We start from the raw sequence: 14,638 nt of genomic DNA, 5'->3' as shown, positions 1-14,638 counted from the left end.
AATATGTGGCTCCTCCGCTATTGAAGTATCACATGGTATGCCAATATAGGATCCTGTAGGAAGTACTTGCAATACAGAGCCCAAGAACAGTGGTATATAGTGTAGTATTTATTGGTAAAATCAAAACAAACATATCCATGGGTCCACTATGTCCATTCTGAAATTCGGATGCATCTAAATCACCAAAAATGAAATTTTTGTTTGAGAAATTAATCTAAACTAACCAAATTGCACATATCTACTTCCCATCCCCCACATTCTACTGCCCCATCACTACGATGGGAAACATCACACGCCATCAGGAATGTGCAGGAGGCAGGAAAGCAAAAGCTTTGTCTGTCAGTATGGCCAAGCATTCTGCCACATAAAAAGGGTATCAAAGACTGATGCTGGTATGTGTTTCTCTACAGAATGGTTAATTTTAGGGAGGGAGGGTGTTGTAAAGAGGTTAATAGGAAGAAATATGGTAATTCCAAGCAACAGAATACAGAGTAGTAAGTGATTATTATGTAATGGCTCAATACTGTTTGAATTCATGTAAGCCACTATTGATCAGTAATGGAAAAATGTCAATCAACAACCAAATGCAATACAAAATATGAATTCTAATGGCTCTCTACATCCTCAGGTTTCACAAGTCATATTTGTTAGGCACATTTGATTACTAAGATGTATTTAGAGGGAGTGATTCATTCATCCTTACATCCTTACAAAAAGGACAAAGTCATGAATAATGAAATAATCTTATACGATAATGTACATTTTATTGGACATATTTATATAAATGGTCCAGTGATGGACTTGAATATTTAAACTCATGACTGAAAGTTGTATAAAATGGGCACTTAAGCTGCCGTATCAAGAAGAAAGGAATTAAACCTTTCTACTATAATATATAATTATCGAACTGGGAGGAAATATTATAAAAGCAAACAAGAGGATTTACCAACTTTGGTTCAGAATGTTTTTGTGACATTCACAATTGTACCATACTGGCAATGCTGGCATTGTCAATAAATGGGAATATTCAGGCTTGTATGTTGTCATCTAGATGCAATATTTTGTTTATAATTTGTACTTTTCTTCAGTACCTGTCTCATGTGATTGTAATTTTAGTAGAAATGAAAATCTTATACAATAACTATACTTTCTAGTATGGTGCAGTATAGCAGAACCCCTTTTCCTCTTGCTTACTGGTTTACCAACTTTGCTAATGTTCAGATGCAGACATACCTTGATTTGATAGCCACATGCGAAAGAGGCCTGGCATAGTGTACAAGTGATAACAGATGGTGATGAGCAATATTATAGTGTATATCACTGGAAAGTCCACTTTTATATTAAAGTACATTCCATTTTCTAGCTAAGGTATAGGTAATCAGTTGACAGTTTATTAAGTCAAAATATTGGATTTGTCTTCTCTGTAGAGAGATCTCTCTTTAAGTACTGTTTCAGAGGCAGAACAAGAAGTGAGAGGAAAGTGAGAGAAAATGCTTTTAGTTGTCACGGGAGGAGGGGTTGGAAAGTTTCCCTTCTATTCCTGTTCTGGTGAAAACTGTGAACTTTTGAAGGTCCCATCACTTTTGGTACCAATAACAATAGTCATCAGGACAAATAAAGAGGGTGAATTTCCCCAGTGGATTCTAAATCATTCCTAAGCTACCCAAATATGTCTAAGCTTTATATATACTTTATTTTGTATTTCTGAAGAAAAAAAAATGCTTGTAATGAAACATAAGTAATATTTACCTGTCCTGCTGCCCATTCCTCCAGTATTGCAGTGCTACCACTGTATGAAGAACCTTCAGTAGCCAACACATCCTGGGGTGTTAGATGCCTGTTCAGACTTTGTGTTCTTATTCTATTCACTGGTTATGCATAATTATAGGACACAATATAGCATTGTAGTAAAGTAGAGGCTAGCAGATAGAACCACAGCACTAAGCAGTGGACCAGACATCCAATGTACTCAGAAATATGTTGGATGCTAAACATATGTCAGAAGTAAAGAGGGAAGATCAGCAGCAGAACGGGTAAATAATAACTGTCTTCCTTTACTTGCACTTATTTGTCTTCGAAAGTAATAGAGTCAGCTTAAGAGAGAATATCCTATGCAATATATACACAACTCCAAATGGGCAATACATCCACCAGCTAGGAGCTTGCAGAGGAATTGGGGACAGTGGCATCCATTATTTGAGCCATATAGGGTCTTCTCTCAATGGTTTTTTTCACCAATTTCTCTGATTCTACTAACCAATGTGGTCAGTCAAGATGAAAAAATAAAACATATTGTACATGTAGCAAAGTGTAGGCAGGTGCCTGCTGATGAGGTGCTCAACATGTCATGTCTCTGTACATCAGTGCATTATGTAAAGCTGGTGTTAGTGGGAGTTAGACAAAAGGCTGCCTAGCTTGCCATAACTTTAACTGATGCCTGGAACCAGCGCTCAAATCTTCTTGCTGCACAGAAAACACAGAATCTAGCACTCGCTGAGGTGCCACCCTTGATAGAACAGGGAATCTTGATACTAGCAGAAAAGAACAAAACAGGGCGCACGCTCCTCGTGCATTACCGTAATAGTAAGAAATGTATTATAAAATTACAAATGCAACAAACCAAAAGGCCATCAAAACAGAAACAAGGAGTCAAAGATGCCAATCGTGGACTGCAGAGGTCCTCTGGTAAAAGTAGTAACGCGTTTCGGGAGTCGAACTCCTTTCCTCAGCGCTTGCCACAACTGTGTCCATTTACTTACAGTGCTCAGATACAGGCACGGGCCCCTTGAACTTCTTTTCCAACAACTCTCTGGTTACATGGACACCCCTATAGTGGAAACATTTCTCTTCTTCCCTCAGCATCTCAGAGAGACCATGCCAGATGAGGCAGAGGTACCTGGGCAATTGATCTGCAGCCAGGTGATAGGCCCTCCACTGAAAGAATTGGTGCACAGCCAGGCCAGAGCCTAATAGCATGCAGTATCTCCAAAAGACCCAGATACTGTGAGGAGCGGCTCCCTGACTATAATACTGTAGTTTCAGTGGGGAGACACATCATCTTCAGGCCCTGGATCCCACCAGCTGTGTGCCTGTGTTACCAGAGCTACTTTGAACTTCACTGTGAGCAACATATTGAGGATAATCACAAGTATCTGTGTGCTGTATTGGTTTTACTGAAGTAATTATTCTATGTTGTCTTGAAAGGGTGGACACCAGAGAGTCAGCCCAGAGAGTCAGATGTGTAGATTTATGGAGGCCACACTACACATCTGATTCTCTGGACTGGTGTGGGCAGCATCCATCCTTACACCACACTGGAGTCATTGGCACCATCTTGGACACTGCTCCCCATTTCCACATACCGACGGAGTGACCCTCTTTTCATTCTAGCTTGGAGAGGGGCCACAAGGTTTTCTCTATAATTATTCTCTGTTGTTATATAGTCTTATAGAGACTATGCTATGCAGCCATATGTTACCCTGAATAAGCCACAGAGACAAAGTTGTGCGGAGTCCATGTTTGTGCAGCTGTCATAATTTGTTTTGAATTGTTCTGGAGAGGATGCATGCTCTTCCTCTTTCTGACCCTGTTTTGTATTATTGACACTTAACTTTGCACCTGTTTAGTAAACTGCAGGTTACAGTTATTCTCAGCCTGGTCATTCAGCTGATTACCCATCCTATTACATACACACAAACGGCAAATGCTGTGCTTTGGTGCTGTCTAATATCTACATCTATTTCATAGCCTACTTTTTGATATATGTTGTAAGAAATGCCAGATTTGCCCTTAACAGTTTCAGCAGATGTCAGTAAACATGAGAAGGCAGCATTAAGTGTGGCAAGGAGAGGTCAGCTAATAATGTTCACAGTGCTGTTATTCAGCCTGCAGTATCTGCGTGCTAGCAGTGTCTGTCTGCTATTAACAGGAAATCATCCCTATTTCTTCCATGCAGATGGAGAACATTTACATTTTACCTCCAGGACTTCTCAATAACAGCAAAGCAAGCTGCTAGTCTTTAGATAACAGCCGGCTGTAAGATGTGAAAGCTGTGCACCTCAACCTTATACTCTTCCCATCCATGAATTCACAGACAGGGCTTTTTACATTAAGGCAAGATTAGGATTTCCTAGACCTGCACAATAAATACCCACAATATAAAGTGTTTATGCAATGTGGCTGAATGGACATTTTCTAATTGAAAAATTGAGCTAGGCAATACCAGCTAAGCAGACAGTTCTGCTATGGTTTATCTGCATGAAATAATACTTTTAATGAAAGAACCAGTCCACCCAAAAGTGCTATTTTAGTTATAGATAGAACCCTAATAATTTGTGTTAGTCCCTATCTTGGATCAATGTCTTGGATATTAAAACAATGAGATCTAACTGCCATGATTACTGACTGTCTGTCCATTTGATGTTTTACCTTTAAGTATTTCAGAATCTCTTGTTTCATTCTACATAATGGAAAGTAAATTTAAAAAAAATCCAAAAGAGTGAGTAGGAGCCCTGTTGCAATGGCTATAGCAGGTTCAATGCATGAGTCCCCAAGAAATACAAGTCCCCATTTAATGAGTCTCCAAGAAATACAAGGAACTAGTAGGTGGTTTAAATTGTTACCAAACCCATTTGGTAAAAGTTCTTATCACATTGCTACATTTACGTTCTCTGCTCATTAATTTAGTTTACACTTCTTTACTTTCAGTGCAAGATATTTTTTTTCTGTGGTTGCTCCTATTACAAGCCAAGTCTCTATGGAGCCACCACAGCATGCACCCCACCTTCCCTGGCACTACACAGACATTCAGGCCCTCTGTGCACTAACATGTACAGCCAGCACTAAGTGGCCGGAGATAAAATAATCTTTGGACCTGTCTACTTTTTGCTCACCTACCATAGAATGACAGTTTTGGCTGTCATCAGAGTGTATAAAACTGGTGTAGCCCATCCATCAGTACCACATCCCTATAGATATATTCAAAAAAGAAGTAAAGATGTGTGTGGGGATTGTCAAGGTGCTAGTAATACCCTCAGGAAGAAAGTACTCAAACATACTGTACATATGTATAAAATATCACATTTTAGTACACAGAGTAAAACATAAAAACACAAATGTGTAAGTCCTCCCCTAAAATCATTTGATGATGACAACCCTTCAGAAGGTATGAAAATATATAATCTATACATATTGTCATCTGTATGTAACTCTTTCACACATCAAACATAATATTTTGTTCTATAATAAAGTATACAGTTGCAAGAAAAAGTATGTGAACCCCTTGGGATTACGTGGAGTTTTGCCACAAGTCACAACAATAGAACAACACAGTCTGCTGAACATAATACTACACAAACATTAGATGTTGCCATGGTTTAATTGCACATAACATGTAAACATTCACAGTGCAGGGAGGAAAAAGTATTTGAACCTTTGGACTTAATAACTGGTTGACCCTCCTTTGGCAGCAATAACCTCAACCAAATGTTTCCTGTAGTTGCAGATCAGACTTGCACAACGATCTGGAGTAATTTTGGACCACTCCTCTTCACAAAACTGTTTCAGTGTAGCAATATTCTTGGGATGTCTGGTGTGAATCGCTCTCTTAAGGTCATGCCACAGCATTTCAATCGGGTTGAGGTCAGGACTCTGACTGGGCCACTCCAGAAGGCGTCTTCTGTGCTGTTGCAGCCATTGTTTTGTTGAATTACTTGTATGCCTTGGGTCATTGTCCTGTTGCATCACCCATCCTCTGCAGAGCTTCAGTTGGTGGACAGATGGTCATACATTTTCCTGCAAAATGTCTTGATAAACTCTGGAATTCATTTTCCCATCAATGACAACAATCCGTCCAGGCCCTGAGGCAGCAAAGCAGCCCCAAACCATGATGCTCCCTCCGCCATGTTTTACAGTGGGGATGAGGTTTTGATGTTGGTGTGCTGTGCCTTTTTTTCTCCACACATAGTGTTGTGTGTTCTTCCCAAACAACTCAATCTTGGTTTCATCTGTCCACAGTATATTTTGCCAGTAGTGCTGTGGAATATCCAGGTGCTCTTTTGCAAACTTCAAATGTGCTGCAATATTCTTTTTGGACAGCAATGGCTTCCTCCGTGGTGTCCTCCCATGTACTCCATTCTTGTTTAATGTTTTCCTTATTGTAGATGTGTCAACAAAAATGTTAGCATGTGCCAGAGATTTCTGTAGATCTTTAGCTGACACTCTGGGATTCTTCTTTACCTCATGCAGCATTCTGCACTGTGTTCTTGCAGTCATTTTTACAGGACGACCAAGCCTAGGGAGAGTAGCAACAGTGCTAAACTTTCTCCATTTGTAGACAGTCTGTCTTACCGTGGACACATGAACATCAAGGCTTTTGGAGATACTTTTGTAACCCTTTCCAGCTTCATGCAAGTCAACAATTCTTGATCGTAGGTCTTCTGAGAGCTCTTTTCTGTGAGGCATGGTTCACATCAGACAGTGCTTCTTGAAACCAGTAAACCCAAAACAGGTGTGTGTTTAAGGGCAGGACAGCTGTCAGCAACACATCCAATATCATCACACTGATTGGAGTCAAGGTTGGCTCACTCCTGGCTCCAATTAGCTCTGGGAGAAGTCATTAAGCTAGGGCCTCACATAATTTTTCCTCCCTGCACTGTGAATGTTTACATGTTATGTGCAATTAAACTATGGCAACATCTAACGGTTGTGTAGTATTATGTTCAGCAGACTGTGTTCTTCTATTGTTGTGACTTAGATGACGCTCAGAGCACATTTTATGCCCAATTCATGCAAAACTCCACGTAATCCCAAGGGGTTCACATACTTTTTCTTGCAACTGTATAGTATCTATTTAGAATATATACTACATTCATAAGTAAATCATAAATCAAATTACCCATACTGATGATTGTCAACACTTCTGGACCAACCCAAAGGAGGGATAAATGGCTGTCTATGGACAATATGTGACCGGGAATCCCCTAAGTAGAGGTATGTATGAGAATCAAGGAACAGCACAGACATAAGGGGGGGAAGGGTTTAGGATCCAAAATCTCCCAGCTATAATTCAATAAACAGGTATCCAAATAACTCATCCATTGCTTATCTCAAATAATGACATGGGCAGTGGTGGTGGGGAGGACCAAGCCAGTCCAAGCCACCCCCAGACGCCACCCCGATCCAAGTCGCAGCTCCCATCTCCCACTGCCACCAACCCCAAATGTGGGCTGTAAACCACCCCCATATAGGGAGGAAGGGGGAAGAGAAAAAAGTGGACCACACCCCCAGACTGAAGGCAGCTAAACAGAGGGAGGTAGGACAAAAAGGCTCCTCCATGATACACCCCTTTCAAAACAATAAATAAAATTAATATTGTGGACAAAAAAATGGTATAACACTCCATAAATGGGCGTCCAGCCACAACAAAACAGCTAATATACAATCAGGGGGATATCCAAAGCCACAATAGGCCTTTTTCCAATAAACCATCAAAAGGACAAAGAGAAGGGGAGAATGACGCACACATACAGCTGCTCCCAAAAGATTCTACACATACATAACTTTGCTGCTCTCAATGACATAATCGCCCTCAACTTATTGATATCCAGATAGGTAAGACAATAATCAGCATACCAGTGAATACATTACTTCAATATGTGCCCCACAATATTAATTAATTCTATATCTGCCAACACAGAAATATGGCATGCCTAAACTTATAGACAAAGGTACATCTCACAGCTCCCAAATCCAGGGATCTTATAGAAACAGCTTAAAACTAAGGTTTTTATTCAAATCTGGAAATTTGGTGACCTTCAACTGGAAAATCCATTTTGTTTCCACCTGGAGAAGACATCAATATTGCCACCTCTCGGAGAATGTGGCACATGTTCCAAAGCAAAAAATCTTATGGTATCCAGATTAAAATTGTGGTAAAGACCCACACGTCGACTAATGGCTGTAACCATCTTTCTGTTCTTAATAAGGTAAACACAGTTTCTGATTCTCTTCCAGAAAGGCATTCTTGTTTTGCCCACATAGAACGCATTACATGAAAACTGCATATAGTATACTACTCCAACTGTTTGACAAGTGATAGCATATCTAGGTGTCCATGTTCTGCCAGCAAGCAGAACGATACTCTTTCCCATGTGGATCCACTCACAGACTTCGCAATGTCCACATGGAAAGGTACCTCTCTGTGTCACATTGTGGGACTTGCGCACCTGTAAGTGACTATGCATCAAGTAGTCTCTTGGTGATCTAGCCTAGTCACTTGGGGTCTATCATTTATATATTTCACTACCACCGGGTCTTCTCTAAGAAGATGCCAGTGTTGATTCAAGATATATGGCTGGGACATTTTTCTAGAAGTATGAATCAGAGAGTCACGTGACCTAAGCTTCACTTTGTTAAATACCTTTTTGAGACATTTTTTACTGTAGCCCATTTGTAAAAGGTGATTTCCTAATGGTTTTGCTTGGACTATAAAATCTTCATCACTAAAGCATTTTCTCTTAATTCTTAAATATTGACCATATGGAATACTGTTCTTTAGTGGGACCGGGTGAGCACTGGCGGTATGTAAAACCGTATTAGCCGCCGATGGTTTACGGTACAGATTGGAAGTCAACTGGCCTTCCTCACTAACTGAGATTTGAATATCCAAAAAGGTCATGCTCCTTTTGTCACACAACATTAGTACACTTCAAATTCACACTTCAGGTTTTCATATTAAATGAAGGTATCCAGACCTTTCTGTGCCTGTCCATACCATAAAAATATCATCAACGTACCTGTGCCACGCTAACACGTGGCACAGGTATGTTGACGAACGGTCACCAAACAATAAAGATTGCTCTCACCCCCCAGGTACAGTATGATGGGGCACATCGTGTCCCCATCACCACCCCCTGCACCTGGAGGTAGTGGGAGTCATCAAACATAAACATGTTCCAAGATAGAATGTATTGTAACAGTTCCAAGAAAAATTTGTTATACGTCCACATTGACCGATCTTCCTCGTTAAGGAATTCAGCAATAGGGGCCACACCCAGAGAATGAAGAATAGAACTATAAAGTGCTTCTACTTCAATTGTAATCAGCCATGAATCTCCGGGTATCATCATATCCTCAATTATTCTTAGATCTCTAGTATCCTGTACATAAGAAGGCAAAGAGACTACAAAAGGTCTCAAATAGTCAGCGATCAATTTGCTAGTGTTCTCTGATATACAGCCACTCCCCGAAACTATAAGACGACCGGGAGGATTTTTTAAGTTTTTATGCACCTTTGGTAGTGAATAAAATGTGGGTGTGACTGGATATTGAACACTCAAAAATTCAAAGTATTTTTATCAATGATACCCCCCTCAAATGCTTTAGTAATAATATATCTAAATTTGTCCTGAAATTTGCTGATTTTGGTTTCTGGTATACAATTATACCAGTCTGGATTTTTTATATCATGACACACCCTGGGTGGTCCATCACTACCACATTACCCTCTTTATCTGAGGGTTTTATGATGATATCCTGATTTTTACACAGTTTGTCTAATGCTTGTATTTGGGTGGGGGTGAAGTTTGCAGTACCCAAGGGTATGTCTTTCATCTGCCTGATATCATGAAGGACTTTCTGCACAAGTGCCAAAATATGAATATTTTTCTGTAATGAGGGAAAAAAACTGAGATATTTTCTTATATTCTATTGTAGATATATTGGTCACTCCCTCCTCATTAGAGGTTATGCTTGAAGAGATCTCATTATCCCCCGGGTTGCCCTCGGGTCTTCCCAAAGAAGCATGAGATCATTAAGAGCTCAGAAGTCGGTAATTGAAAAATCCCTCCACAATTTAAGATCCTCACTCAGAGACTGTTGAGGAGTAATGATTTGATCATGGATGACATTTAGAGTGAGTTTCCTTGCAAATAAAATAAGATCTTTAGCTAGTTCAAACCGGTCTGCTTGGTGTGTAGGGCAAAAACTTAATCCCAGACCTAGTATTGATCCTTCTTCTTTGGAGAGAGCATAGGAGGACAGGTTAATAATTCGTATTTGGTCGTTTAGTGCTTCTTTTTTACCACAAACGGATCCAACTTGCCTGCCCTCCTTATGTCGCTCCAAGGCAGTAGTCCCTGCAAAGTTGAGGATGGTGCATTTGTTTTCACTGTTATGTTACTGGTGTGTTTACATGTATCTATGGGATTACAACATCATGTCAACTGTAATGTGTAGCACTGACCCCGTTGTAATATTCAGGAAAGAGATGTCATTATTCGAGATATGCGATTGATGAGTTATTTGGATACCTGTTTATTGAATTACAGGTGGGAAATTTTGGATCCTAAACCCTTCCCCCATTATGTCTGTGCTGTTCCGTGATTCTCACACATATGCTTAGGGGTTTCCCAGTCACATATTCTGCACATACAGCCATTTATCCCTCCTTGGGGTTGGTCCAGAAGTGTTGACAAGCAGCAGTACGGGTAATTTGATTTATGATTTACTTATGAATGTAGTATATATTCTTGATAGATACTATATACTTTATTGTAGAACAAAATATTATGTTTGATGTGTGAAAGCGTTAAATACAGATGACAGCATGTATAGATTATATATTTTCATACCTTCTGTATTTTACAGTGTTTTCCCCCTTTTTTTAACCCCTGAAAAAGCCGACCCGGCAAAATGCATTGGGATTGATCATCATATCACCTCTCCAATCTCCATCATCTTGTGCAAACTTCTGATTGGTTGAACATTACACAGAATAAGTCACAGGAGAGGTGTTTTAGGGTTCCCTGTACTAAAGGGTTGTCATTATCATCAAATGATTTTAGGCGAGGACTTACACATTTGTGATTTTATGTTTTACTTTATGTAATAAAATGTGATATTTTATACATATGTATGTTTGAGTACTTTCTTCCATAGGGTATTGCTAGCACCTTGAAAATCCCACATTTAAAAACCGCACGCAAATACCCATGGGGTGTATAATTCCAGCAGTCAGTGCTGCTGAGAGAATTGTGCGTGCACTTTCCAACCAGAAGTTGGGCAAAGCATAGCACCAGCTAGAAAGAATGGGAGGGGGGCATTTAAATGTAAATATGTTTAAAAGTGGAGCAGACACATAATAAGGTAATTTGTGTACATGTCTAATTTACATTGAGAGCTTATTTTTATAATGAGGGTCTAATACCACTTTAATCACTTCCTGCACTTTGGATGTACCCATATATCCTTGGGTTGAAGTGATTATACCAAGACCATGGCTGCAGCTGACACTTGTATCTTTTTTTCAGCCACTGATGCGCTACAATTTAAAAGTTAAATTTAAAAAAATCTAGATCACTTTTACATGAGGTGGAAGGTGGTCTTCCCCTTCCGTCACCTTCCTGGGCTCTTCTGTTCAACTGGGGAGCACAGGACTGAAGTTGGCTTCCGATATAGATAACCAAGGACCAGAAGTTCCCCCGATCATCTCTATGGTCTGAGAAACCTGAAGCAATGAGAATTTTGTCGTTTCTGGTTTCATTCAGAAAAATGAAACTGTTACTGGCTGGTGAAAACCAATGTCAGATGCTTGTAAGAGCAGAGGAGAGATCTGGGCTCTAGTAAAGAGTACTGAGTTTGTGATTATATATGCACACGTAGGCAGCTATATTTTTTTTCATTTTCAAGGATGGTACATTGATGTTCCTTTTATTTTACTGCAAAATTCACCAGACAGGGACACTGGAAGTAAAAACTCTGCAGTATATAAAGATCTTGCTGCCAGACACATAGGGGTTTTGTGGCGGAACCGTTCTGCCTGGGCTTCCTCATGCGGAGCAGTGCATCTCACCCAATGGTCCCCTTTTCCGGCAAGTCTTCCAGCACTCTCCCAAGGCAGGTATTATAGCTAAAAACACTCCCTTCCCTGCTCTCCCAAACCACGAGTCGGAACTTCGTGTAGGGTGAAAATGAATGACTCTTTATTAAACACAGCTCAGTATATACAACTTCACCCCCACCAGAGAGCCTAGCACCGGGTTTTCCCCACCCACAACAAAACCCTACAATACAGTAGGAACTCTATTAGAAGTGAAAGACTACAAAGTCACATTTCCCTAAACAAACAGTGTAGAATGTCTGTGAAACATACTGCTTTACAAAGGGGATAAAACCAGAACAGAAAGGGCAAAATGTTATGAACAAAAAGGGACGGTTCGTCACAGGTTTATTTACTAAAACTGGATAGTGCAAAATCAGGTTTACTTTTCAATAAAAACCTAGCAGCTTTTAGGTTTTATTGCCAAAGCTTAATTGAACAAACTGAAGTTAGAAGATGATTGGTTTCAATGCAGAAGTAAGCCTGATTTTACACTCCCCAGCTAAAAGTGTGATGTGTTTTTTGCACGGTTTTGTAAATGTACATATTTACGCTCATTCACGAAAAACTTGGTTGTGAATGGGACTTTATACTGACAAGTGCCCTACTGACATGTAAAGTGAGTTTTTCTGTGAGAACTACTTTAAAATACTGTATATCTCCATTTATGGTTCTGATTACGGTTTATTATCACTCTAGAAATGTTTTGGGACTCCACCAGCAAGTCCGTGTACACATTCAGTTTTTACACTGTCTAGTAGATTTTGCACGTTTGCCACCTTCTTATAAGTACAGCTGAAACAAATGACTCATGGGCTATATGCAGTACATTTCACTTCCCTAGATCTCCCACAATTACTTTGCAGTATGACACATCATCCTGAAAATGTTCATTGTTCCTCTTGTATAACATCTGTATAACAGTGTTTGGAGAATTTTCATATCCCTATTGTGTGAAGTAGATCTAATATTTTATATAATCTAGTGTAAAATATCAATCTAAGAAATTTCATCTGTTTTATCTGAATATACATAATTCCAGGAATAAACTACTATTTTTTTCCATAAAGTTTATTAGGAAAGCACAGAGCATACAAAAAAGTACATTGAGTACAAAGATACAATGTGATAATGAAAATCGCAATGTAAAACAAATAAATACCATACAGTGAGAGATGCTAAGGTAGTCAGACAGAGAAAACAATCTCATGTCGCACATACTATTAATGATATTAGATTAGAGGAGACGGCATATGGACACAGCAAGGATGAAGGCACTTGATACCCATAGCCAAAATGAGGCGTAAGAAATCCACAAGATGGGGAGGATCAATTGTTTATTCCCCCATATATCTTACGTCATGTAAAAGCAGGGTAGGGGGGCAAAGGATGTGGGTAGAAGCTCGGTATATCCTATAGAGGAAAGCTGGTGTAGAAGTGTAGAGAGTTCTATACTATCCATGAGGTATAACGGGCTACGACTAGTGGTTACCAGTATGTGAGGAGAGGTCTCTGTGTATCGGATGGAGCATATTTGTAGATTGCGTATGGGTATGGGAGTATGTCGCCTATGGGCAGGGAGAAGAGTGGAAGGGTAGGAGGATGAGAGTAAGGTACGACATGCAAAATAGAAAAAGGAGGAAAGAGAAGGTAAAGGGAACGATGACAAAAGAGTCAGAGAGGGAGTAGGGAAGGCTGAGGGATGGAGAGCCAGAGAGGAAAAAAAAAAAAGAAGAAGGGGGGGGGGGGTCTAGAAACTACTATGTTTATGAGATTATTCTGGGTAAATATACACATAAATTCAATCATTGTAATGTTTCTAAAGTCCATGTTGTATAATAAAAATGACAATTTACACATTCTTACATAGGCAATTTACACATTCCAAAGCAATGCTGAAAAATACAAACTATAATGCTTCCTCAACTGTGCTGAATGTTTAAACAGACAGCACACTCCCACCTGGTGTCAGGAGATACCACTATTCAATAATACAATGTAGTACATTACAACAATAATGTAACACATAAAATGTGGGAAACAACACTCCTCACCTGAAATATTTACATGTCTATATTATATACATGAGTTAAATAATGTGTAAACCCAAATTTCACATTCCTGATATGTGTCTGCTGTACCATGCACTTGTATATCCACACTTAACCACCAATGTGAAATGGAGAAATTGTTGTCTATTACTAATTTTATAAATTTTAACTTTCGAAAGGCATGGTCAGTATGGCTACAAAATCCAAAATGTACTGTTGACCCTATGATATTTGCTCCTATATGTCTATAGGTTAATGATTATGTTGCCAAACCCACAGTTGGTTAGCTGCTATATTCCCCCTCTGAGCTGTATCCCAATATTTCCCCTTCTCCCTACCTCCCTCATCCCTCTTTCTATCCCCCCCCCCCCCAAGCTTCCCTCATTCCACCTGCTTACCTCCCCTTCCTTATATTTGTAAAAAAGGTATGCTCTTGCACTCTCCGTCTGACACCATATCAGACATCATGTTTTGCTGTATTGAACTGTTTATAGCTTGTTTTTCTACATGCTTATTTGTACTGGTAAAACACTAAATATACCTTGTACTATTTGTATTTGTATGTGCAATCATACGCTAATAAAGACGTATTGGAAAAAAAAAAAATATGGGGTGGTTGGTTTGGTTTAGTTTCCTACAAACTGTAAGTGAATAACTTAGATATAATAAGTGTATATATTTTGAAATTTCCTACATTTATATATTTTTT

The sequence above is a fragment of the Staurois parvus genome, unplaced genomic scaffold (assembly GCF_062004578.1).
Source record: "Staurois parvus isolate SC_StPar_1 unplaced genomic scaffold, SC_StPar_1.0 ptg000011l, whole genome shotgun sequence".
Classification (NCBI taxonomy): domain Eukaryota; kingdom Metazoa; phylum Chordata; class Amphibia; order Anura; family Ranidae; genus Staurois; species Staurois parvus.
The sequence above is the reverse complement of the archived record's forward strand: the minus strand, read 5'-3'. Positions refer to the sequence as shown.